Source organism: Bombina bombina, chromosome 7, assembly GCF_027579735.1.
Source record: "Bombina bombina isolate aBomBom1 chromosome 7, aBomBom1.pri, whole genome shotgun sequence".
In the NCBI taxonomy this organism is placed as follows: Eukaryota; Metazoa; Chordata; class Amphibia; order Anura; family Bombinatoridae; genus Bombina; species Bombina bombina.
Window position 1 is genome coordinate 536,499,925 of NC_069505.1, and position 26,993 is coordinate 536,526,917.

Here is a 26,993-nt window from a genome sequence, read left to right on the forward strand (position 1 = left end):
CAAAGTTGCTTTAACGTTAAGTCCATAATAAACAGTACTTTCACTATTCAATGTTCATTGCATGTTTTCTTTCTACTTTCAGGGGTAGTTTCGTCATGGTCTTATTGGCCACCATCTTATTGCATCTTTTTGCAATGAATTATTTTATATCTGGAGGATATGCTATTGATCCGGAATTATTATCTATTTTGTAGAGATACCTTGTAGTGATTGTATTATGTGACAATTGGGTGTTTGTTGAGGTGAATGAAGCTATTGATATGTGAATCAAAAGAGTAAAAAAAGGACAAAAAATAATAAGATTATAAAAGGGTGAAACCTAGGTTTAATGAAAACGTGAATGTGATAAGTTCAAGATAGAATGATAATAAATGCATGGTAGTGTGTATACCGTGTTATTGGGTGATGAAAAATATTCTTTTTATATTTGTTTAATTTTATTAATTTTTTAAATGCATCAGCGTCTTACTTGTGATGCTTATTATATTTAGATTATAATCATTAAATTTAAACTAAGGGAAAAGATTAGGTATAATAAGTTAATTCAATGTGTGTATACTACACTTAATAGTGCATACCACTGTGGTTGAAGTGACATAATTGTAGAGTTGTGTGTGGTTACAAAAATAAATCTAAGATTCTCTACATCATTGTTTTTACCAGGATAGATTTATCCTTTTGTGCCATTATAATAAGCTGTGTTTTTCTTCAGCACGACTAGAATTCATTCCTAAATATTTCCACTTAAGAATCCCTTACATGGTTCATTCACATGCTTATGTTTTTATAATACATTTATAAATACGAGACATAATTATTGTGCTCGTTTAATCCATTAGGTGTAATGGAATTTAATAAGTAGATCCATCTACTTTCATGTTGTAGCAGTGATTTTTCTTTATCTCCTCCACGTATGCCAAGGCTGATTTTTTGCACTCCATAGCATTGCAGGCAATTTGTTTTACCTTGATTATATTTATAGAAATGTTGAGCCACTGATGTAATAGTTTTTCTATTCTGTAAATCTTTCGCTGCATACCTTATATTCCGTACGTGTTCCTGTAATCGCGTGTGTAATTTGTGTGTCGTCATACCAACATAGTTTTTTGGACAATTACAGCTCAAGACATATACTACTCCTGTAGTATTGCAATTGATAAAGGATTTAATGTTATGTACTTTGTTGGATCTGTCTTTAACTGTAGTGGTCTTTTTCAGAAACTTACAGCTTGTACATGATCCACATGAATAGGAACCATTGGGTATATTGCCTCTCTTAGTTCTTTGATTTTTTTGCATATAGTGACTAGGGCTGATCAAGTCTTTTAGGTTCTTAGGTCTCCTATAGCTGACTTCTATCTTAGGTCCTATTATGGGTTCCAACACCTTATCAGCTTGTAAAATGTGCCAATGTTTTTTGATTATTTTAATTACTTCCTGACTCTGTGCATTGTAGGTTAATACAAGCCTTGTCTTTCCATCATTCTGTTTAGATTTGGGTTTTAGCAGATCTTGTCGATTGTTTGTTTTTTGCTCTTTGCTTGGCTTTCTTTATGGATGAATGACTATACCCCCTCTGGCTGAGACGAACAGCTACTTCTGATGCTCTTCTTTGATATAGTTCATCTTCTGAACAGTTTCTCCTAATTCTCAAAAATTCCCCTATTGGTAGGGATTTAATTGTGCAAGGAGCATGAGCACTTGTACTGAATAATAATGTATTAGTGGCCGTCTCTTTCTGAATAGATCAGTACCCAGCATACCATTGGTTTTCTTGAATAGTCTCAAATTCAAGAATGTGATTTCCTCTTGGCTACTTTCATGTGTCAATTTGATGTTAAGGTTATTGTTATTCAGGATATTGAGGAATTTATCAAGTTTGTCTTTGGGTCCTTCCCATATCATCAGGATATCATCTATGTATCTCAGCCAGAGGGGGATGTGTTGAGTAAATTCCTCATTTTCTGATGTGAAGACTGTATGATGTTCCCACCAACCTAGAAATAGGTTGGTGTACATTGGCGCGCAGGCAGTTCCCATGGCTGTCCCTCTACACTGCAAGTAAAATTGGTTGTTAAAGACAAAGTAGTTTTTCTTCAGTACAAATTCCAATAATTTTATGACAAAATCGTTATGGGTTGAATTTTCTTCATTTGTCATGTTAAGGTAGTATTGTACTGCTTCAAGGCCCAGATCATGTCTGATGCTAGTGTAGAGGGCTTCCACGTCGGCTGTAACTAGCCATGTGGTGGGTCCTATTGGATATCTTGGGGTTGTTGTAGCGTTTCCATAGTGTCCTTAATAAAAGATGGAATTTGGGTGAGAAATTCTCTCAATCTTATGTCAATATATTGACTCGCTTTCTCTGTAAGATTTTCATTGCCAGACACTATGGGGCGTCCTGGTGGGTGTTTTTGATCTTTATGTACCTTAGGGATCAAGTAGAAGGTGGCTACTTTTGGATGGTTTACTGTCAGAAATCTTTTTTCTTTATTAGTGATGGTATTGCTGATTCTGGCATTAGCTATCAAGTCATTGTATTGAGTATAAAATTGTTCAGTAGGGTTACTCCATAATTTCCAATAACAAGTCTGATCAGATAATTGTTTGTTGGCTTCCTTAAGATATTGATCAGTTGGCCATATTACAATATTGCCACCTTTGTCCGCTTTACGTATGATGACATTGTTCCAATCTTGGATTTCTGATAGAGCTTTTTTCTCTTGTTTTGTTAGATTTGTTGAAGGTGGTTTCACTGTTAGCTCAGATATTTCTTTGCACACAATATTATTGAATATCTGTATACTCAGGCTTTTGGAAGTCGATGGTATATATTTTGATTTGGTCATCAGATTCTTTCTCCAATTTTGTTGTGGAGTTTCTTCATTTTCATTCAGGAGATCTTCCATGTCCTGAAGTAATAATAACTCTTCTACAGTCCAATTTGAATCTGTCCCTAAATCTTTTTAATTTTGGATATCCATATATTGTCTCCTTAAAAGCAACTTTCTCAGATATAATTGTATATCTTTCACATTTTCGAATTTGTCCATAGAGACGCTAGGGCAGAATGACATCCCCTTTGATAATAATGAAATATGATCTTCAGACAGCATTTTTTTAGATAAATTTAGAACTTTCATTGTTTCATTTTTACCCTCGAGAAGGGGCTGGGGCTTCTTTTGTATGGCTTGTTCCCCTGCCTTGTTTCCCGTACGCTTTGTGTTCTGGTTGCTTTTTTGTTGGCCCCCCCTACCTCTTCTGGTGGGTCTGAATTTAAATTTGTATCTCTGTCTAAAAAACTCTTCCTCTTTCTAATGTCTGTCTGAGTCTGAGTTTGATTAGATGAGGCATGAGTAGAAGGGTCATTGATAGAGTTGTCAGATTCCTCGCCTTCAGTTTCTGTGTCACTTTGAATGATAGTTATCCTTTGGCGGTTGGAAGTGTTTGCAGAATTGAATTTCTTCTTCCATCTGTACACTCTGTTGTTCTGAAAGTCTTCTACATCTCTGTTTAGTTTTCCCATTTGTGTTTGCTTAATCTCTGCCTCATATCTATCCAGTTCTTTTTGCTATTTTTTATAAGCAGTCTCGAATTCTTTCAACGTTTCAAATTGTTTCAATTGTGTATTCTGAGTTTTGATTAGTTCTTCTAGTCTATCATACTCAGCGATGTCATGCTTTATTAGTATGCTCATTAGTTTATTTGAGCACTCTGATAACGCTGTTTCCCATTCTAGAGTTAACTCAGGTTGTTTGAATTCAAAGGTGGGGAATAATTGTATCCTTAGGCCCCTGGGTATTAAGTTTCTTTCGATATACTTATCAAAGAAGTGATGATTCCACCACACTTTGTCTTGTTTAAAGAGGTTTTTATGGAGTTCCCGTAATAAAGAGTCTAGTCTGTCAGGAATCAAAATATATACCATTGTCTTCCAAAAGCCCGAGTATACAGATATTCAATAATATTGTGTGCAAAGAAATATCTGAGCTAACAGTGAAACCACCTTCAACAAATCTAACAAAACAAGAGAAAAAAGCTCTATCAGAAATCCAAGATTGGAACGATGTCATCATACGTAAAGCGGACAAAGGTGGCAATATTGTAATATGGCCAACTGATCAATATCTTAAGGAAGCCAACAAACAATTATCTGATCAGACTTGTTATCGGAAATTATGGAGTAACCCTACTGATCAATTTTATACTCAATACAATGACGTGATAGATAATGCCAGAATCAGCAATACCATCACTAATAAAGAAAAAAGATTTCTGACAGTAAACCATCCAAAAGTAGCCACATTCTACTTGATCCCTAAGGTACATAAAGATCAAAAACACCCACCAGGACGCCCCATAGTGTCTGGCAATGAAAATCTTACAGAGAAAGTCAATATATTGACATAAGCTTGAGAGAATTTCTCACCCAAATACATCTTTTATTAAGGACACTATGGAAACGCTACAACAACTCCAAGATATCCAAATAGGACCCACCACATGGCTAGTTACAGCCAATGTGGAAGCCCTCTACACTAGCATCAGACATGATCTGGGCCTTGAAGCAGTACAATACTACCTTAACATGACAAATGAAGAAAATTCAACCCATAACGATTTTGTCATAAAATTATTGGAATTTGTACTGAAGAAAAACTACTTTGTCTTTAACAACCAATTTTACTTGCAGTGTAGAGGGACAGCCATGGAAACTACCTGCGCGCCAACGTACGCCAACCTATTTCTAGGTTGGTGGGAACATCATACAGTCTTCACAGCAGAAAACAATGAATTTACCCAACACATCCCCCTCTGACTGAGATACATAGATGATATCCTGATGATATGGGAAGGACCCAAAGACAAACTTGATAAATTCCTCAATATCCTGAATAACAATAACCTTAACATCAAATTGACACATGAAAGTAGCCAAGAGGAAATTACATTCTTGGATTTGAGACTATTCAAGAAAACCAATGGTATGCTGGGTACTGATCTATTCAGAAAAGAGACGGCCACTAATACATTATTATTCAGTACAAGTGCTCATGCTCCTTGCACAATTAAATCCATACCGATAGGGGAATTTTTGAGAACTAGGAGAAACTGTTCAGAAGATGAACTATATCAAAGAAGAGCATCAGAAGTAGCTGTTCGTCTCAGCCAGAGGGGGTATAGTCATTCATCCATAAAGAAAGCCAAACACAGAGCAAAAAAAACCAATCGACAAGATCTGCTAAAACCAAAATCTAAACAGAATGATGGAAAGACAAGGCTTGTATTAACCTACAATGCACAGAGTCAGGAAGTAATTAAAATAATCAAAAAACATTGGCACATTTTACAAGCTGATAAGGTGTTGGAACCCATAATAGGACCTAAGATAGAAGTCAGCTATAGGAGACCTAAGAATCTAAAAGACTTGATCAGCCCTAGTCACTATATGCAAAAAAATCAAAGAACTAAGAGAGGCAATATACCCAATGGTTCCTATTCATGTGGATCATGTACAAGCTGTAAGTTTCTGAAAAAGACTACTACAGTTAAAGACAGATTCAACAAAGTACATAACATTACAGGCAGTCCTCGGGTTACAGACATCCGACTTAAGTACAACTCGTACTTACATACAGAGAAAATAGAGCTTTATCGACAATCCTTCTTTCCAGGATAATCCAAAATACTGAAAATCCAATTGTCATAAGGACAGAAAGTGATGTGAAATTTTCTGAACAGGGGCACAGATAGAAAAACAAACTTTATCCTATGCTATCCAAAACAAAACAAAAATGTTTGGCTAGAGTTTCACCTAAAAAAAGTGCCTGTTCCAACTTACATACAAATTCAACTTAAGAACAAACCTAAAGTCCCTATCTTGTACGTAACCCGGGGACTGCCTGTAAATCCTTTATCAATTGCGATACTACAGGAGTAGTATATGTCTTGAGCTGTAATTTTCCAAAAAACTATGTTGGTATGACGACACGCAAATTACACACGCGATTACAGGAACACGTACGGAATATAAGGAATGCAGCGAAAGATCTACAGAATAGAAAAACTATTACATCAGTGGCTCAACATTTCTATAAATATCATCAAGGTAAAACAAATTGCCTGCAATGCTATGGAGTGCAAAAAATCAGCCTTGGCATACGTGGAGGAGATAAAGAAAAATAACTGCTACAACATGAAAGTAGATGGATCTACTTATTAAATTCCATTACACCTAATGGATTAAACGAGCACAATAATTATGTCTCATATTTATAAATGTATATCTATGGGATCTGGAAGTACAAAATCATTTAAACTAATTACATAGTCCAGAAGCTATAAAAACATAAGCATGCGAATGAACCATGTAAGGGATTCTTAAGTGGAAATACTTAGGAATGAATTCTAGTCGTGCTGAAGAAAAACACAGCTTATTATAATGGCACAAAAGGATAAATCTATCCTGGTAAAAACAATGATGTAGAGAATCTTAGATTTATTTTTGTAACCACACACAACTCTACAATTATGTCACTTCATCCACAGTTGTATGCACTATTAAGTGTAGCATACACACACTGAATTAACTTATTATACCTAAACTTTTCCCTTAGTTTAAATTTAATGATTATAATCCAAATATAATAAGCATCAGAAGTAAGATGCTGATGCATTTAAAAAATTAATAAAATTAAAAAAATATAAAAAGAATATTTTTCATCACCCAATAACACGGTATACACACTACCATGCACTTATTATCAATCTATCTTGAACTTATCACATTCACGTTTTCATTAAACCTAGGTTTCACCCTTTTATAATCTTATTATTTTTTGTCCTTTTTTTGCACTTTTGATTCACATATCAATAGCTTCATTCACCTCAACAAACACCCAATTGTCACATAATACAATCACTACAAGGTATCTCTACAAAATAGATAATAATCCGGATCAATAGCATATCCTCCAGATATAAAATAATTCATTGCAAAAAGATGCAATAAGATGGTGGCCAATACGACCATGACGAAACTACCCCTGAAAGTAGAAAGAAAACATGCAATGAACATTGAATAGTGAAAGTACTGTTTATTATGGACTTAACGTTAAAGCAATCTTTGCAGTACTATTCATCTATCAATTACACGGCTTCTAGCAAATATGAGCCCTAAGTACAATCGTACATTTTAGACATGATATATAGTTAAGGAGAATAACAATAATAAAGTTATCACTGAATATCATAGGTATTGATCATTATTTATCAGATCCCTATAAATTGACATATACAAACATGACATATCTCCTAGCCAATATGAATCCTATAAGTATGATCAGACAAACAATTGAGATAATAAATTTGACACATTACTTTCAGCATAAAATAGTTCAGACATTTTAATGCAAGTGAAAGTAATAGAAATTGATAGAGCGAGCATACAGATCATAATATTCTTTTGACATTTCCTAAATCATTGAATACCGATAATGACCCAATCAGCCAAAAGACAACATTAGGCTGTTATGTTAGAACCATTCTGATTGGTTCATAAGTAACAATGAATCGGATAAGATGTTACGTCATCACAAAGGGTGGGACCAGAGTCTATAAGAGACCACGCCAAACGTTGCGCCGTACCCTTTGAGAAAGCCACGCTGGTGGCGAAACATGTTAGGGCAGTGAATTGTTATTAGGCTTTAAGCCAAACTTTTAATCAGCGAATGTTGAGAAAGGATATAGCACTTAGCTGCGTTATTTAAACCATGGCGTTGTAATTTTGAATGGCGATTAGCCAAATGTATGAATGAATGGTGGAATTAATTTGCATCTAAGCCAATAGGCCATTAATATAAAGACTTAGCTAACTATAGCAGTACGTTGTAGCGGTGACCAAATCACGCCAATACAATATAGAATGGCTAACAGCCAATTGTATGAATGAATGGTGGATTGTCTCACAACTAAGTTAATGGGCCAGTAATATGAAACGTAAAGCTAACTGTAGTGTATTGCATAACAATAGCATGCAATGTTACTAGTACCTAATCATTCAATACCTCTTGTGTGAAGCCCTTGGGCATTTGAGTTAAATACCCTTAGAAATACGATATAATAACCTGTGTATAAATCCATGCTGTATGGATTCTTATAACTGCTACATTTAAAAGGCAACATTTGTATCAATTAGTTGAAATTATACACACCCTTGAAATTGTTACACGTATGTGTTAAGACACTGTGGTTTTCTTATTCAGTTATACTATCTAATACAACCTGTGTACGCCACATGGATGTGCAACCTAATCCATTATTATAATCCTATTAAGAATATAGCCACACTTGTCACTATAATTCAAGGATAATACCGGTACATGACACTAACTGCATGTCCAGCAATTAATGTTTTATAAGCACTAACATCAATGTCAAAATCATCATTTATTAAAAGATTGTGTATCTATACAACCTAACCCGAAAGAGGAACCTTATTGTACAAATACCCTTAAGGGCATAATCAAGTGGGCACTCTTCTCTATATTCTAGTGTGACCAGAGCCAATATTACTTTAAAATAATGGCCATAATCTAACAACTACAACCTAGTTAGCAAATCCTTCTTCATTAACAAAAAGAGTAATTTAAAGACTACAATACTGGATCACCAATAGAATTAAGGGCACAATAAGATGTGAAGTATATATATCATCTTATTAGAAGTACAAAATTATTAACATGAAAAATTGAATGTGTAAGTTCAAGAATCACACATACTTGTACTCACAAGCACTATACTGCATACTAAATTCGCTATAATAAGGGAATATCCTCTTGACCAGGAACATTCCAATCCTGGATTAAGAGTCAATTCTCAGTGTATTTGCCTACATTTAGCATACATACTCAGTACACAGTATCCTCCTCAACATTCTGTGTTTTTATCTATATATGTTTGTGTTTGTTTTGTGGACCCTATTTTTTATGAAATCCTAATAAAGGTTATATTTTAATTATTACGGCATAGACCGTCTTCCCTTTGGAACTACATGTTCTAATCTATAAGCCACATTTTTTCAGATGTGAGTGCTAATTAGTGTACCTCTTTCAATCCTAGTATTGAAACAATCCCTTCTTTCCAGAATAAAAGGATACACAGCACCTAACTCTCAGTATTACAGTAAGGTAAATTACCTGTCTTAATTATTATAGAGCATCTTAAGAATTCCGGATAGTAGTGCCATTAGTCTTCTTCTTTTATCTGCTAGCTTCTTAGCACCCTGGCATTTGATTATCTGTTTGTGAGAGTGCACTTACCCTGCCATATATATATATATTAAATAACATAGGATACTCAGGCACTCCTTTGGATAAAACAATGTCAAAGTTTATTCAGATACTACTGTAGTAAAAGCAGGCAATATATGAGTCAAATTGCAAAAAAAAGGTATTCGGTCAAAAGGCAAAATTCCACATGATGATACTAGTACATAAAACACAGTAAATAAGGACTGCTGGAATCCTGTATATATTTATAGCATAAAATAATTAAATGATGAAACCAAACTTATCTGAGTTTCGCAAGAAATAGACAGTGAATTCAACACTCTTTTAAATACAATCCAATATCAAAATGTATTCATAAATTCATTTCAAGTGCACATAAGGTAAACAAATATGTATATTTCCACACACTTATAAATCTACAGCAAGCAGCCATATACGTCCCCTAACTCATGTAATAACACTTATATGCTACACTACTTCTTTAGGAAACTTTCAAAAGCAAAGCTCAGTCGCACGTTCTTATTGTGCATTATATTAGACTGTACTTTCTTTAATCAACTTTGTGCTTCATGCATGAGAGTTTTTAGTAGAGAAACCCTGCAGTGCAAGTTAATCAAGCTTGCTTTTGTATAGACTACAGCAGCCACTAAGGTTACAGCCTCGGCCATGTTTTCCTGGACACTTATGAGTTGTACATGCTGCAGGGTGTGCAGACACGAACATGAATAGTGATGTTCAGGGTCACTGTTTGTGTGCTGTCCAGGGTTGAAATTCATGTTCCTACCTGCACACCCTGCAACATGTATAACTCATAAGTGCCCAGGAAAACATGGCTGAAGTGGCAACCCTAGCAGCCACAGATAGAGTGTAGCAGAGGCAGAGCACTGTGAAAGATTTGGCTAAAATAGCAGAAGCGGCATCATCTATAAATTGCACCTGTTGTCCCAAACACATTAGCACATCTATGTTTGTGGTAAAAGTTATTTATTAATGAAAGTCCCACTCAGGGTCATCCATTCTCTTATCACTCGTTACTTTAAACGTTTCCTCTGCATTTGTCAGTGTCTCTGTGACAGCGGCATCAGCAGCACTTAAAGGGACAGTAAAGTCAAAATTAAACTTTCATGATTCAGATAGAACATGTAATTTTAAACAACTTTCCTATTTACTTCTGTTATCAGTTTTTGTTCCTTTGGTATCTTTTATTGAAGAGTAAAACTAGGTAGGCTGATAAGAAGCTCAGGAGGGTTCATGTGTCTTTTGTACTCTATGGCAGCAGTGTTTTGAAACAAAATTTTAGCCCATTGCGGCTCAATCTTTTTTACTCCAATGGGGGGTGTCAATGGGTGTGTCAGTGATTTCACAGCATGCTGCAGGGCTTTATGTTGCCGGAACTCTGCAACAGGCCTGGCTGCAGGTCTCCATAACAATCCATTGTGTAAATAGCAGGTATCGCGCCTCAGAGAACAGCTCAGCACATAGCTTGGAATTAAACATGGGACGGTTTTACCCGTTTCGTCTAAACGCTTGGGGAGCATAAAGACAAGCTTATGCCTCTTGTGCTGAGCCTGTCCCCCGTCCCACCTCCACTGATGCTAATCCTGCCTCCTGAGCAATGCACCCTGCCCACTGCATGCAGAGACTTCTGTCCTGTTGAGGGACACTTTATAACCCAAAATGTCACTACATTATCTTTTCTGCAGACACTATCGCCTAGATTACGAGTCTTGCGTTAGCCTTAAAAAGCAGCATTGAGAGGTCCCAATGCTGCTTTGTAATGCCTGCTGGTATTATGAGTCTGGCAGGTACAGGTGTACCACTCACTTTTCTTCCGTGACTTGAGCATACCGCAAATCCCCTTACGTCAATTGCGTATCCTATCTTTTTAATGGGATTTGCCTAACGCCGGTATTACAAGTCTTGGAGACTACACCCTCTCCTGTCAAGACTCCTACCGCATTTAAAAGTCAGTAGTTAAGAGTTTTATGGGGTAACACCGTAACATAATACTCTTAACTAAAGTGCTAAAAAGTATACTAATACCCATAAACTACCTATTAACCCCTACACCGAGGACCCCCCACGTCACAAACACTTAAATAAAAATTTTAACCCCTAATTTGCTGACCGGACATCGCCGCCACTTTAATAAATGTATTAACCCCTAAAGCGCCGCACTCCCGCCTCACAAACACTAGTTAAATATTATTAACCCCTAATCTGCCGTCCCTAACATCACAGACACCTACCTACATTTATTAACCCCTAATCTGCCACACCAACTTTGCCGCAACTATATTAAAGGTATTCACCCCTAAACCTAAGTCTAACCCTAACCCTAACACCCCCCTAACTTAAATATAATTTAAATAAATCTAAATAAAATTAACACAATGAATTAAATTATTCCTATTTAAAACTAAATACTTACCTGTAAAATAAACCTTAAGCTAGCTACAATATAACTAATAGTTACATTGTAAATAGCTTAGGGTTTATTTTTATTTTACAGGCAAGTTTGTATTTATTTTAACTAGGTACAATAGTTATTAAATAGTTATTAACTATTTAATAGCTACCTAGCTAAAATAAAGACAAATTTACCTATAAAATAAAACCTAACCTAAGTTACAATTACACCTAACACTACACTATCATTAAATTAATTACCTAAACTGCCTACAATTAATTACAATTAAATAAACTAAAGTACGAAAAACAACAAACACTAAATTACAGAAAATAAAAAAATAATTACATTTTTTTTAAACTAATTTCACCTAATCTAATCCCCCTAATAAAATAAAAAAGTCCCCCCAAAATAATAAAATTCCCTACCCTATACTAAATTACAAATAGCCCTTAAAAGGGCCTTTTGTGGGGCATTGCCCCAAAGTAATCAGCTCTTTTACCTGTAAAAAAAAATACAATACCCCCCCAACATTAAAACCCACCACCCACACACCCAACCCTACTCTAAAACCCACCCAATACCCCCTTAATAAAATCTGACACTAACCCCTTGAAGATCACCCTACCTTGAGACATCTTCACCCAGCCGGGCAGAAGTGGACCTCCAGAGAGGCAGAAGTCTTCATCCGATCCGGGCAGAAGAGGTCCTCCAGACGGCCAGAAGTCTTCATCCAGGCGGCATCTTCTATCTTCATCCATCCGGAGCGGAGCGGGTCCATATTCAATACAGCCGACATGGAGCATCCTCTTCAAACGAAGTCCAACTGAAGAATGAAGGTTCCTTTAAATGACGTCATCCAAGATGGCGTCCCTTCATTTCCGATTGGCTGATAGGATTCTATTAGCCAATCGGAATTAAGTTAGGAAAAATCATATTGGCTGATGCAATCAGCCAATAGAATTGAGCTTGCATTATATTGGCTGATTGGAACAGCCAATAGAATGTGAGCTGAATCCTATTGGCTGATTGGATCAGCCAATAGAATTGAACTTAAATTATATTTGCTGATTGCATCAGCCAATAGGATTTTTCCTTCCTTAATTCCGATTGGCTGATCCTATCATCCTATCGGAACTGAAGGGACGCCATCTTGGATGATGTCATTTAAAGGAACCTTCATTCTTCAGTTGGACTTCATTTGAAGAGGATGCTCCGTGTCGGCTGGATTGAAGATGGACCTGCTCCGCTCCGGTTGGATGAAGATAGAAGATGCCGCCTGGATGAAGACTTCTGGCCGTCTTGAGGTCCTCTTCTGCCCGGATCGGATGAAGACTTCTGCCCCTCTGGAGGTCCACTTCTGCCCGGCTGGGTGAAGACGTCTCAAGGTAGGGTGATCTTCAAGGGGTTGGTGTTAGGTTTTATTAAGGGGGGATTGGGTGGGTTTTAGTATAGGGTACTATACTTTTAGTATAGGGTAGGGGATTTTATTACTTTGGGGGCTTTTTTATTTTATTAGGGGATTAGATTAGGTGTAATTAGTTTTAAAAAAAATTGTAATTATTTTTTTATTTTCTGTAATTTAGTGTTTGTTGTTTTTTGTACTTTATTTAATTTAATTGTAATTAATTGTAGGTAGTTTAGGTAATTATAAGTAATTTCAAAAGGAAATAACTAAGAGGATGCGCTCATATGAAAACCAGTGATATTAGATTAAACCCATTGGTTTCTTGTTCTTAAAATATATTATAACTATAAGTTAAATCCAATGGTACAAAAACGTATTTGAATCTTCAAGTATAAAAACATATGTATCAAATAAACTTGTAACAAAGTCTTGATAAGTGACAATAAGTGCAATAATAAAATATATATATAAAATATATCAATGATAACAAGTGTGAAAGTTCAAGAAAAAATATATGTCAGTGTCCAGATAAAATGTCCAACAAATAAAAAGGATATGATAATTTGGATTAATTCAGATGCTTGGCTTGCTCCACTTGTGTCCACGGTGTGGTGGGTCAGGATATCTAGGAGGAGGAGAAGACAAGGTTCGCCAACATAGTGTAAATCGTATACATAAGAAGAAAAATATTACGCAATAAAACTACTCACAAACAGAGTGGCACCTTGAGTGAACTAGGTGCATGCAGGCAGACTGACTTTCGGTGTCCAGCAGTCAGTACGCTGGGGGTCTCACCCGGGAGACCTATGGAGGGGGAGGTAAGCAGCTGTGAAGATGAAGGTGCCGGATCACCAACGGATGTGTTCAATGAGCTGTGGTATTCTCCCCAAGAAACACTGCTCACACAATCAAGCTCTGTCCCAAACAAACTGACAGCATCAGTGCAAAGAGATATAATGGTCTTTGTCCCACTGAAATGAAAGGAACTGCAAGCAGCTGGGTCTGTTTTCTATTTCAGGGTCCTTCTGTGGTTGTCTTTGTCTTTTAACTTTTTCTTTATTATTTCAAGGGGGACTCAGGTCCTGCTGATATTTCTATGCTGTAAGCCACCGTATTCTAAAATGATGCAGTAAGGTACCAAACACATGCACTGCTGCAGGACACCGTGTAAGATCTTCACCTTCATCTTCACAGCTGCTTACCTCCCCCTCCATAGGTCTCCCGGGTGAGACCCCCAGCGTACTGACTACTGGACACCGAATGTCAGTCTGCCTGCATGCACCTAGTTCACTCAAGGTGCCACTCTGTTTGTGAGTAGTTTTATCGCATAATATTTTTCTTCTTATGTATACGATTTACACTATGTTGGCGACCCTTGTTTTCTCCTCCTCCTAGTTAAGGTAATTAATTTAATGATAGTGTAGTGTTAGGTGTAATTGTAACTTAGGTTAGGATTTATTTTACAAGTACTTTTGTATTTATTTTAGCTAGGTAGTTATTAAATAGTTAATAACTATTTAATAACTATTCTACCTAGTTAAAATAAATACAAAGTTGCCTGTAAAATAAAAATAAAACCTAAGCTAGTTACACTGTAACTATTAGTTATATTGTAGCTAGCTTAAGGTTTATTTTATAGGTAAGTATTTAGTTTTAAATAGGAATAATTTATTTAATTGTAGTAATTTTATTAAGAATATTTAAATTTATATTTAAATTAGGGGGGGGGTGTTAGGGTTAGGGTTAGACTTAGGTTTAGGGGTTAATAACTTTATTATAGTGGCGGCGACGTTGGCGGTGGCAGATTAGAGGTTAATACATTTAATATAGTTGAGGCGACGTTGGGGGGGGCAGAGTAGGGGTTAATAAATATAATGTAGGGTTCGGCGATGTTGGGGGCAGTAGATTAGGGATTCATAAGTATAATGTAGGTGGCGACGGTGTCCGGAGCGGCAGATTAGGGGTTACTAATATAATGTAGGTGGTGGCGGTGTCCAGAGCGGCAGATTAGGGGTTAATAAGTGTAAGATTATTGGTGTTTAGACTCGGGGTTCATGTTAGGGTGTTAGGTGCAGTCATAAAATGTATTTCCCCATAGGAATCAATGGGGCTGCGTTTGGAGCTGTATGCTGCTTTTTTGCAGGTGTTTTTTTTCAGCCGGCTCAGCCCCATTGTTTCCTATGTTGAAATCGTGCACAAGCACGTTTAGCCAGCTTACCGCTACCATAAGCAGCGCTGATATTACAGTGAGATGTGGAGCTAAATTTTGCTCTACGCTCACTTTTTAGAGGCTAACGCCGTGTTGAAAAAAACCTGTAATACCAGCGCTGTCTTAAGTGAGCGGTGAGAAAAAAAAGGCTCATTAGCACCGCAAGCCTTACCCACAAAAACTTGTAATCTAGCCATATATTTTTACATTAGCATTGTGAGCTGCTCTGATTCACCATATGCTGACCAGTGACACGGTGCACAGCCCAGTTAAATTAAAATGTAACATGCCAACATAACTCCATATCTCGCTCAGACCCTTGCAACACTCCCAATGATTTCCTTCCCATGGATACTTTATCTTGCTTATTGCTCAGTCATATGTGCACTGTCTGATGACAGCCATGCCCACTGGCATAATGCCTTCCATACCTGCTGATATTGTGTTCAACATGAAAAGCAAACACTTCCGGGCATCACCTGATCGAGAGTTTCAATACAAACTTGCAAGGTTGCACCAATTTGTACATTAAAGAAGCTTTTATTCCATGTTCAGCATAAAAACAAAAAGCCATACAGCTCAATACAGCATATCAGGAGTTTTAGAAAAAGACAGAAAACACAGACATGTTTCCTGTGGCTCAACTACACTTGTTCACTGCTAACTTCAGCCTTTACTGAGACCTCTTTTTAAAGAGACATATACAAGTAGTTAAAAACAAGTAGATCATTTATTAACTCCTTCATGCCATTTCCTTAACACTTATATACACCTAGCTGTCGCTTATTGTGTGTATCCTAGCGTTCACATATGTTGCTATTATTCCTCAGGTTGTATATTATACCAAAGTATATACTATTCCTGACATTTAAATATTTAAATATATAACAACACATTTTTAAAAATGTATTTAAATAAATTAATTGATATTGCTTTCGATGGTAATGCCAAGGAGATGTCTAGCATTTAAATAGAAAATCCACTGTGCTTCTTTGTAATTTAATTTGTATTCTCTGCCCCCACCCACCTGTGTGCAGGGACATGGTCAATAGCCTGAATTGATAATAGTGATATATTTACTGTATGTAGGTTTTTTAAATGTTTTGCCACTGAAATGAACACTTCTGTTTTTTTGTAATGTCCCTAACATGTTCTAACACTCTATCTTTTAATAGGTTTAAAAACCTTTTAAAGATCAGTATAAACATAATCTTACATATGAGCAAAATAAAGCTATACATAAACTTAAGTCAAACCCAGACATTGTCATCAATGAATCTGACAAGGGGGCAATGTTGTCATTATGGATCTAGACTATTATGTCTCTGAGGCACTGAGACAGTTAATGTGGATGTATACTGGATATTAAGTTTTAACCCTACCAAAAACTTTAAAATCAAATTAAAAGACATCTTAGAGTTAGGTAAGCAAGTAGGAGTCTTTGCTTGACACCTTGTCGCCTTCCACACCCTACACTCCTATTTTTTAGTGTGTGCCAAAACTTCACAAGGATAATTTAAACCCGTCAGGTAGACCCATTATCTAGGGGTGGGATCCCTCCTTGAACCACTTTCAGAATTAGTGGATGCATTTTTGCAACCACTAGTGTGCGAATTGATGAGTTATACAAGAGATTCTACACAGGTACTAAAAACAGTGCAAGACATAAAATGGCATAGTACTTATAGATTCATTACTATCAATGTAACATCGGTTTATACATCCATTCCACACCACCAGAGGTTTGCAGCTATTTTCTATTGACTGCTATTGAGTTTCTTTTGACACACACTTTTTTTTCTATTTGAGGGTTGCTGTTATCTCCAGAGACATGGGACGGCTATGGGGGCCACGTTTGCCCCCTCCTATGCCAACCTTTTTATGGGTTAGTGGGAAGCTGCTCACGTCTATGGAGATAACAACACCTTTAAAAAATATATTGTTTATTATGGTCATTATATTGATGACCTGCTGGTGGTGTAGAATGGAAATTAAGCTACAGTATTCCCATTCATTGAATCTTTAAACATCAATTCAATGAATTTGAAATTTACTGGGGAACAACATGCAAACAATATAACATTTTTAGATTTGGAATTAATGGCCAATGAACACACTAGGACAATAGATACGTGTCTTTATAGGAAACCAACGGGGGTAACACTATCCTGAATTATAGATCTTGTCACCCAACACATTTTAAAAAGGCGATCACAAAGGGACAATATATTAGGACTAGAAGAATTCGTAATGAAGTGACATACAATGAACAGTGTAAGTTACTAGAAAGACTATGGAATATAGGCTATCGTGATACCCTTTTGAAAATGACTAGAACAGAAGTAGATAAATTACCCCGAGATAATCTATTGCAATATAAACAGTCAAAAGTAGAGGGTCACTCCAAGGCTAGGGATAAGATCATTTTTAGTACCCCCTACAGTTTAGAATATAGCAAAATCTGCAATATAATAAAACAATGTTTGCCTATTCTTGCAGTGGATGCAAGCCTGGAAAAATTTACAGTTGGGGGCTGTAAATTTGTGGCCAAAAAGGTAAAACAATTGGTAATATTTTGACACCATCTGACCTCCCTACTTAAGAACATGGTTACCGAACAGATTAGCCGCTAGATTTAGAGTTTTGCGGCCAAAGGGATGCGTTAGCTACGCATGCTTTTTTTCCCCCGCACCTTTTAAATACTGCCGGAGTTCCCCTGAGTTCACAGAATGGCTGCGTTAGGCTCCAAAAAAGGGAGCATAGAGCATATTTACCGCCACTGCAACTCTAAATACCAGCGTTGCTTACGGACACGGCCAGCTTCAAAAACGTGCTCGTGCACGATTCCCCCATAGAAAACAATGGGGCAGTTTGAGCTGAAAAAAAACCTAACACCTGCAAAAAAGCAGCGTTCAGCTCCTAACGCAGCCCCATTGTTTCCTATGGGGAAACACTTCCTAAGTCTGCACCTAACACCCTAACATGAACCCTGAGTCTAAACACCCCTAGCCTTACACCTATTAACCCCTAATCTGCCGCCCCCGCTATCGCTGACCCCTGCATATTATTATTAACCCCTAATCTGCCGCTCCGTACACCGCCGCAACCTACATTATACCTATGTACCCCTAATCTGCTGCCCCTAACACCGCCGACCCCTACATTATATTTATTAACCCCTAATCTGCCACCCCCAACGTCGCCTCCACCTACCTACAATAATTAACCCCTAATCTGCCGACCGGATCTCACTGCTACTCTAATAAATGTATTAACCCCTAAAGCTAATTCTAACCCTAACACTAACACCCCCCTAAGTTAAATATAATTTAAATCTAACAAAATAAATTATTTCTTATTAAATAAATTAATCCTATTTAAAGCTAAATACTTACCTGTAAAATAAACCCTAATATAGCTACAATATAAATTATAATTATATTGTAGCTATTTTAGGATTAATATTTATTTTACAGGTATTTTGTAATTATTTTAACCAGGTACAATAGCTATTAAATAGTCAATAACTATTTAATAGCTACCTAGTTAAAATAATTACAAAACTACCTGTAAAATAAATCCTAACCTAAGTTACAATTAAACCTAACACTACACTAGCAATAAATTAATGAAATAAAATACCTACAATTATCTACAATTAAACCTAACACTACACTACACTATCAATAAATTAATTAAATAAAATACCTACAATTAAATACAATTAAATAAACTAACTAAAGTACAAAAAATAAAAAAGAACTAAGTTACAAAAAATAAAAAATATTTACAAACATTAGAAAAATATTACAACAATTTTAAACTAATTACACCTACTCTAAGCCCCCTAATAAAATAACAAAGCCCCCCAAAATAAAAAATGCCCTACCCTATTCTAAAATTAAAATAGAAAAGCTCTTTTACCTTTTGCCCCAAAGAATTCAGCTCTTTTGCCTGGAAAAAAAACATACAATACCCCCCCCAACATTACAACCCACCACCCACATACCCCTAATCTAACCCAAACCCCCTTAAATAAACCTAACACTAAGCCCCTGAAGATCTCCCGACCTTGTCTTCACCACGCCGGGTTCACCGATCTGTCCACCAAAGTCTTGATCCAAGCCTCCGAAGTCTTGATCCAAGCCCAAGCGGGGGCTGAAGAGTGACGTCCATCCTCCGGCTGAAGTCTTGATCCAAGCGGGCAGAAGAGGACATCCGGACCGGCAAACATCTTCATCCAAGCCGCATCTTCTCTGTTCTTCCATCCGATGACGACCGGCTGATCTTCAAGACCTCCAGCGTGGATCCATCTTCACCGACAACTTCCCGACAAATGACGGTTCCTTTAAGGGACGTCATCCAAGATGGCGTCCCTCGAATTCCAATTGGCTGATAGGATTCTATCAGCTAATCGGAATTAAGGTAGGAAAATTCTGATTGGCTGATGGAATCAGCCAATCAGATTCAAGTTCAATCCGATTGGCTCATCCAATCAGCCAATCAGATTGAGATCGCATTCTATTGGTTGTTCCGATCAGCCAATAGAATGCGAGCTCAATCTGATTGGCTGATCGGATCAGCCAATCGGATTGAACTTGAATCTAATTGGCTGATTCCATCAGCCAATCAGAATTTTCCTACCTTAATTCCGATTGGCTGATAGAATCCTATCAGCCAATCGGAATTCGAGGGACGCCATCTTGGATGACGTCCCTTAAAGGAACCATCATTCGCCAGGAAGTCGTCGGTGAAGATGGATGGATCCGCGCTGGAGGTCTTGAAGATCAGCCGGTCGTCATCAGATGGAAGAATAGAGAAGATGCGGCTTGGATGAAGATGTTTGCCGGTCCGGATGTCCTCTTCTGCCCGCTTGGATCAAGACTTCAGCCGGAGGATGGATGTCTTCAGCCCCCCGCTTGGGCTTGGATCAAGACATCGGAGCCAGGACGGATCGGTGTGATACCCGGTGTGGTGAAGACAAGGTAGGGAGATCTTCAGGGGCTTAGTGTTAGGTTTATTTAATGGGGGTTTGGGTTAGATTAGGGTATGTGGGTGGTGGGTTGTAATGTTGGGGGGGTATTTTATGTTTTTTTTTACAGGCAAAAGAGCTGAATTCTTTGGGGCATGCCCCGCAAATGGCCCTTTTAAGGGCTGGTAAGGTAAAATAGCTTTTCTATTTTAATTTTAGAATAGGGTAGGGCATTTTTTTATTTTGGGGGGCTTTGTTATTTTACTAGGGGGCTTAGAGTAGGTGTAATTAGTTTAAAATGTTGTAATATTTTTCTAATGTTTGTAAATATTTTTTTATTTTTTGTAACTTAGTTCTTTTTTATTTTTTGTACTTTAGTTAGTTTATTTAATTGTATTTATTTGTAGGTATTGTATTTAATTAATTTATTGATAGTGTAGTGTTAGGTTTAATTGTAGATAATTGTAGGTAGTTTATTTAATTTATTTATTGATAGTGTAGTGTTAGGTTTAATTGTAACTTAGGTTAGGATTTATTTTACAGGTATTTTTTTTATTATTTTAACTAGGAAACTATTAAATAGTTCTTAACTATTTAATAGCTATTGTACCTGGTTAAAATAAATACAAAGTTGCCTGTAAAATAAAAATAAATCCTAAAATAGCTACAATATAATTATAATTTATATTGTAGCTATATTAGGATTTATTTTACAGGCAAGTATTTAGCTTTAAATAGGAATAATTTATTTAATAAGAGTTAATTTATTTTGTTAGATTTAAATTATATTTAACTTAGGGGGGTGTTAGTGTTAGGGTTAGACTTAGCTTTAGGGGTTAATACATTTATTATAGTAGCGGCGAGATCCGGTCGGCAGATTAGGGGTTAATACTTGAAGTTAGGTGTCGGCGATGTTAGGGAGGGCAGATTAGGGGTTAATACTATTTATTATAGGGTTATTGAGGCAGGAGTGAGGCGGATTAGGGGTTAATAACTTTATTATAGTAGCGGCGCGGTCCGGTCGGCAGATTAGGGGTTAATAAGTGTAGGCAGGTGGAGGCGACGTTGAGGGGGGCAGATTAGGGGTTAATAAATATAATATAGGGGTCGGTGGTGTTAGGGGCAGCAGATTAGGGGTACATAAGTATAACGTAGCCTGCGGCAGCGTGCGAACGGCAGATTAGGAGTTAAAAAATGTAAGTAGAGTGGTGGCGATGTGGGGGGACCTCGGTTTAGGGGTACATAGGTAGTTTATGGATGTTAGTGTACTTTAGAGCACAGTAGTTAAGAGCTTTATAAACCGGCGTTAGCCCAGAAAGCTCTTAACTACTGACTTTTTTCTGCGGCTGGAGTTTTGTCGTTAGATTTCTAACGCTCACTTCAGCCAAGACTCTAAATACCGGCGTTAGAAAGATCCCATTGAAAAGATAGGCTACGCAAATGGCGTAGGGGGATCTGCGGTATGGAAAAGTCGCGGCTGCAAAGTGAGCGTTAGACCCTTTCCTGACTGACTCCAAATACCAGCGGGCGGTAAAAACCAGCGTTAGGAGCCTCTAATGCTGGTTTTGACGGCTACCGACAAACTCTAAATCTAGGCCTAGGTTTTTATAAATGTAAAGCAAATCATTGTAAAACGTGTAGCTATGTAGAGGAAGGGACAATGTTCACTTCAAGAGTTACAAATTGGACATATGAGATCAGACATAAACTGAACTGCAACTCAAACCATGTTATTTACCTCCTCATCTGTAAGGGGTGCCACATTTAATATGTGGGTAAAACTAAATGCCTATTAAAGATAGAACATTAGAAAATATTAGGGACATTGAGAACTCAGAGGTGTTCACTCCAGTGGTAAAAACCTACATGCAGGAAATGAATCACTATTATCAATTCAGGCTATTGACCATGTCCCTGCACTCGGGGGTGGGGGGTGGGCAGAGAATACAACTTAAATTACAAAGAAGCACAGTGGATCTTCTATTTAAATACTAGGCATCCCCTTGGCATTAACATAGAAAGCAATGTCAACATAATTTATTTAAATACATTTTTACGAATCTGTTGGTATATATTTAAATATTTAAATGTCAGGAATAGGATATACTTTGATATAATATACAACCTGAGAATAATAGCAACATATTTGAACCCTAGGATACACAAAATAAGCTACAGCTAGGTGTATATTTCCTTCACAGTGTGATAAGTGTTAAGGAAATGGCATGAAGGAGTTAATAAATTATCTATTTGTTTTTAATTACTTGTATATGCCTCTTTAAATAGAGCTCTCAGTAAAGGCTGAAGTTAGCAGTGAACAAGTGTGGTTGAGCCATATGAAACATGTCTGCATTTTCTGCCTTTTCTGAAACTCCTGATATGCTGTCTTGAGCCGTATGGCTTTTTGTTTTTATGCTGAACACAGAAAAAAGTTTCTTTTATGTACAAATTGGTGCAACCTCGCAAGTTTGTATTGAAACTCTGGATCAGGTGTGTAACTGTTTTTTCCCTGTTTTGTTTGCCATGTGCTGCTGGCAGCCATTTTACTCACCTCTCTTGCTGACTATAGTGCATTTTGGGGGATGCTGCTCATTTCCTGCACTTCCTTTTATGTCCAGACTGGTGTGCATCATCTGTGTGAGACAGGATGCAGTCTCAGAATTGTGATGTCATCACTTATTATTTAAAGGGCCTCTATTCAGTATGCTTTGCCTTTGCGTTGTCTCATATCTGTTTGTGAGAGTTCTTGTGTATTACCTGGTTGTCTGATGTCCTTCCTGGTTCCTGATCCCTGGCTTGTTCCTGACTCTGCTGTTTTCCTTGTTCCTGATTCTGGCTCGTCTGACTATTCGCTTTGGCTCCTGACTCGGCTTGTCTGACTACCAGCTCTGGTTTTGACTCCTGGCTTGTTATTTGACTTGTGGACTTTTTATTATTTTTTTGTTATTAATAAAGGTGTGATTATTTTTGCACTTCTCCTCTCAGTCTGATTCCTGGCACCCTGACATTACGCAAAGGACATGAATCCTGATGGTGCTAATAATCCAGGATGGATGAACAAAGCACCGCTTGGATCAATTTGCACTAGCCCTGCAAACCCTTCTGACTCGCACTGCACATTTGGACCAAAGTGTCCCACAAGTTATGGCTGCTCCTGTTTCAACTGCTACACCTAGTCCTACCAGGAGCATGTCCGGTTCTGCACCTCTACCTCAGCGATATGGAGGCGATCCTAATCAGTGCAGAGGGTTTTTGAACCAGGTGGGCATTTACTTTGAGATGTTACCTAAGGCGTTTCCCTCTGACAGAGCTAAGTTGGATTTCTCATCTCGTTACTCTCTGACACAACTCTTGCCTTGGCTAATCCCTTGTGGGAGACTAATAAACCTTTGATTTAAAATTACCCTGAATTTGTGGCTTCCTTTCGAAGGGTATTTGATGTTCCGGCTTGCTCCTCCTCTGCTGCTAAATGACTCATGTCCATTCAGCAAGGTACAAGATCTGTCGCTCAATATGCTATTGAGTTCCGTACACTTGCCGCAGAGGTAGGTTGAACAATGAAGCCCTTGTTGCCACCTTCTTTCATGGGCTCTCTGATGCGATTAAAGATGAAGTTGCTGCCAGAGATTTACCAGAGGATCTCGAGGCATTGGTGTCTTTTTTGATCCTAATCGATATCAGACTCAGAGAGAGGCCCTCTTTCAAGGAGCGCTTGCGGAAGCCTCCTGTTCTGTTGTCTCCTTCCTACGTGTTCGTTTCCACCCATGCCTCCCTCTCCTCCCATGCCTCCTGGTCCCGAGTCACCAGGTACTGCTGAGCCAATGCAGTTGGGATTAATGCGTCTCTCCGTGGCGGAGAGGGCCTTTAGGAGGAGGGAGGGGCTCTGCCTCTATTGTGGGTTACAGATCCACCTTTTGAAGTCTTATCCTACATGGCCGGGAAATGCTCACACCTAAGTTCCTGTCGGGGGCAGACCTTAGGCGGTTTATCCTCGTCCCTGGAATTGCTTAAGGAGAAACCTTTGGTCACGTTGTCCTTTCCTGGGTGGACACCTCCATAGTCACCGAGGCTCTTGTTAACTCCGGTGCTGCGGGCTATTTCATTGACAGTGCTTTTGTATCAAAGCACTCTATTCCTGTTTTGCCTCGATCCGTTCCACTTGCTATTGAGGCCATTGATGGCAGGCCCCTTCAGCCCGCACTCGTTACTCACGAAACTGCTCCGTTATCCATGGCTGTTGGGGCTCTCCATTTTGAAACCCTCCAGTTTCAGGTGATAAAATCTCTGCATTTTCCGGTTGTTCTGGGTTATCCCTGGCTCCAAAAGCACAATCCCAGTCTCGACTGGCGCAGGTCCGAAATTTTGTCGTGGTCCCCGCAATGTTTTTCCACTTGTCTTCGGAAACCAGTTAAAGTCTTGTGCACTTCTTCGGTATCTCAATTGCCAGAGGAGTACCGAGAGTTCCTAGACGTTTTTGACAAGGTGCGTGCCGGTACCTTGCCTCCTTACCGGTCTTGCAATTGTGCCATAGACCTGCAATCCGGAGCCATTCCTCCTCGGGGCCGGGTTTACCCTCTGTCTGTTGCAAAGAATTGTGCTATGGAGGAGTATGTTGCCGATGCTCTGTCGTGGGGGATCATCCGCAAATCCTGCTCTCCTGCAGGGGCTGGCTTCTTCTTTGTGAAGAAAAAGGGTGGCGAGTTAAGACCATGCATCAATTATAGGGGTCTTAATCGTCTTTCTATTAAGAATGCTTACCCTATTCCACTCATTACGGAACTCTTTGACCGCCTCAAGGGAGCTACGGTCTTTACTAAACTTGATTTGAGAGGAGCATACAATCTCGTTAGGATCAAGGAGGGCCACAAATGGAAAACAGCGTTTAACACCAGGAGTGGAAATTATGAGTATCTTGTAATGCCCTTTGGCCTATGTAATGCTCCTGCTGTTTTCCAGGAATTTATTAATGACGTCTTATGAGATATGTTGCAACAGTGTATTGTGGTGTACTTAGCCAACATCCTCATACACTCACCCACACTTGAGGATCATCGTTCTGATGTTACACGGGTTCTTCAGAGACTACGTGAGAACGGCCTATTTTGTAAACTCGAGAAATGTGAGTTCCATCAGACTCAAGTAACCTTCCTAGGTTATGTTATCTCCATTGCAAGGTTCTCCATGGATCCTGACAAGTTATCTGCAGTTCTGCAGTGGCCTCGCCCAGTTGGTCTTCGGTCTATTCAACGTTTTTTGGGGTTCACCAATTACTATAGAAAGTTTATTAAAAACTTTTCTTACTTGGTCAAACCTATCACAGACATGACCCATAAAGAGAATGATCCACTCTATTGGTCACCTACTGCCATTAAGGTCTTTGATAGTCTTAAGACTGCCTTTGCTGCCGCTCCAGTTCTGGCTCATCCTAACCCTGTCCTGCCTTTCATTCTTGAGGTCGATGCGTCTGAGACTGCAGTAGGTGCCCTCTTGTCTCAACGTCCTACGATTGACGGTTCCTTGCATCCGTGTGGTTTCTTCCCTAAGAAATTGTCTCCAGTGGAGTGCAATTATGAAATTGGCAACAGGGAATTACTGGCCATAATTTTGGCACTCAAGGAATGGAGGCATCTTCTTGAGGGTACTAGCATGCCAGTGTCAGGATTTGACTTCAAACTGTTCCTTTAAATCAAATCTCCTCCCCACACTGCTCCCTATTTAAGCTCATTACTTCCAGTGTCCATTGCTTGATTATTGGATCACTGAGGGAAGTACTGTTGCTCCCTTATCTGGTTTTCCTCTTTAAGCCTTGGTCTCACTGTTAATTACAAGTACTAATTCCTTTTATCCTTATACCTCCTTTAGTTCAACATCTGACCTGTTTTTGGATTCCAAGTTGTTAACTTAAATTTTGTGGCAAAACACTTACTAACCATTGATCCTGTCACAGCGCTGCAACTATCTCCGTGTACACAGACTGAACACGGTGACGTCACCTGCTCTACACTGAACAGCCGGAAGAACTGTGCGCCTCTCACTCTGATCAGATCAGCTGCATCCTGCGCGCTCAAACACCGGACCCTCCGTGTTAGCAAACACTGGCCTAGATTTAGAGTTCGGCGGTAGCCGTCAAAACCAGCGTTAGAGGCTCCTAACGCTGGTTTTGGCCGCCCGCTGGTATTTGGAGTCAGTGATTAAAGGGTCTAACGCTCACTTTTCAGCCGCGACTTTTCCATACCGCAGATCCCCCTACGCCATTTGCGTATCCTATCTTTTCAATGGGATCTTTCTAACGCCGGTATTTAGAGTCGTTTCTGCAGTGAGCGTTAGAGTTCTAACGACAAGATTCCAGCCGCCTGAAAATAGCAGGAGTTAACAGCTTTCTGGCTAACGCCGGTTTATAAAGCTCTTAACTACTGTACCCTAAAGTACACTAACACCCATAAACTACCTATGTACCCCTAAACCGAGCTCCCCCCACATCGCCGCCACTCGATTAAAATTTTTAACCCCTAATCTGCCGACCGCCACCTACGTTATACTTATGTACCCCTAATCTGCTGCCCCTAACCCCGCCGACCCCTATATTATATTTATTAACCCCTAACCTGCCCCCCACAACGTCGCCGCAAGCTACTTAAAATCATTAACCCCTAATCTTCCGACCGCAAATCGCCGCCACCTACGTTATCCCTATGTACCCCTAA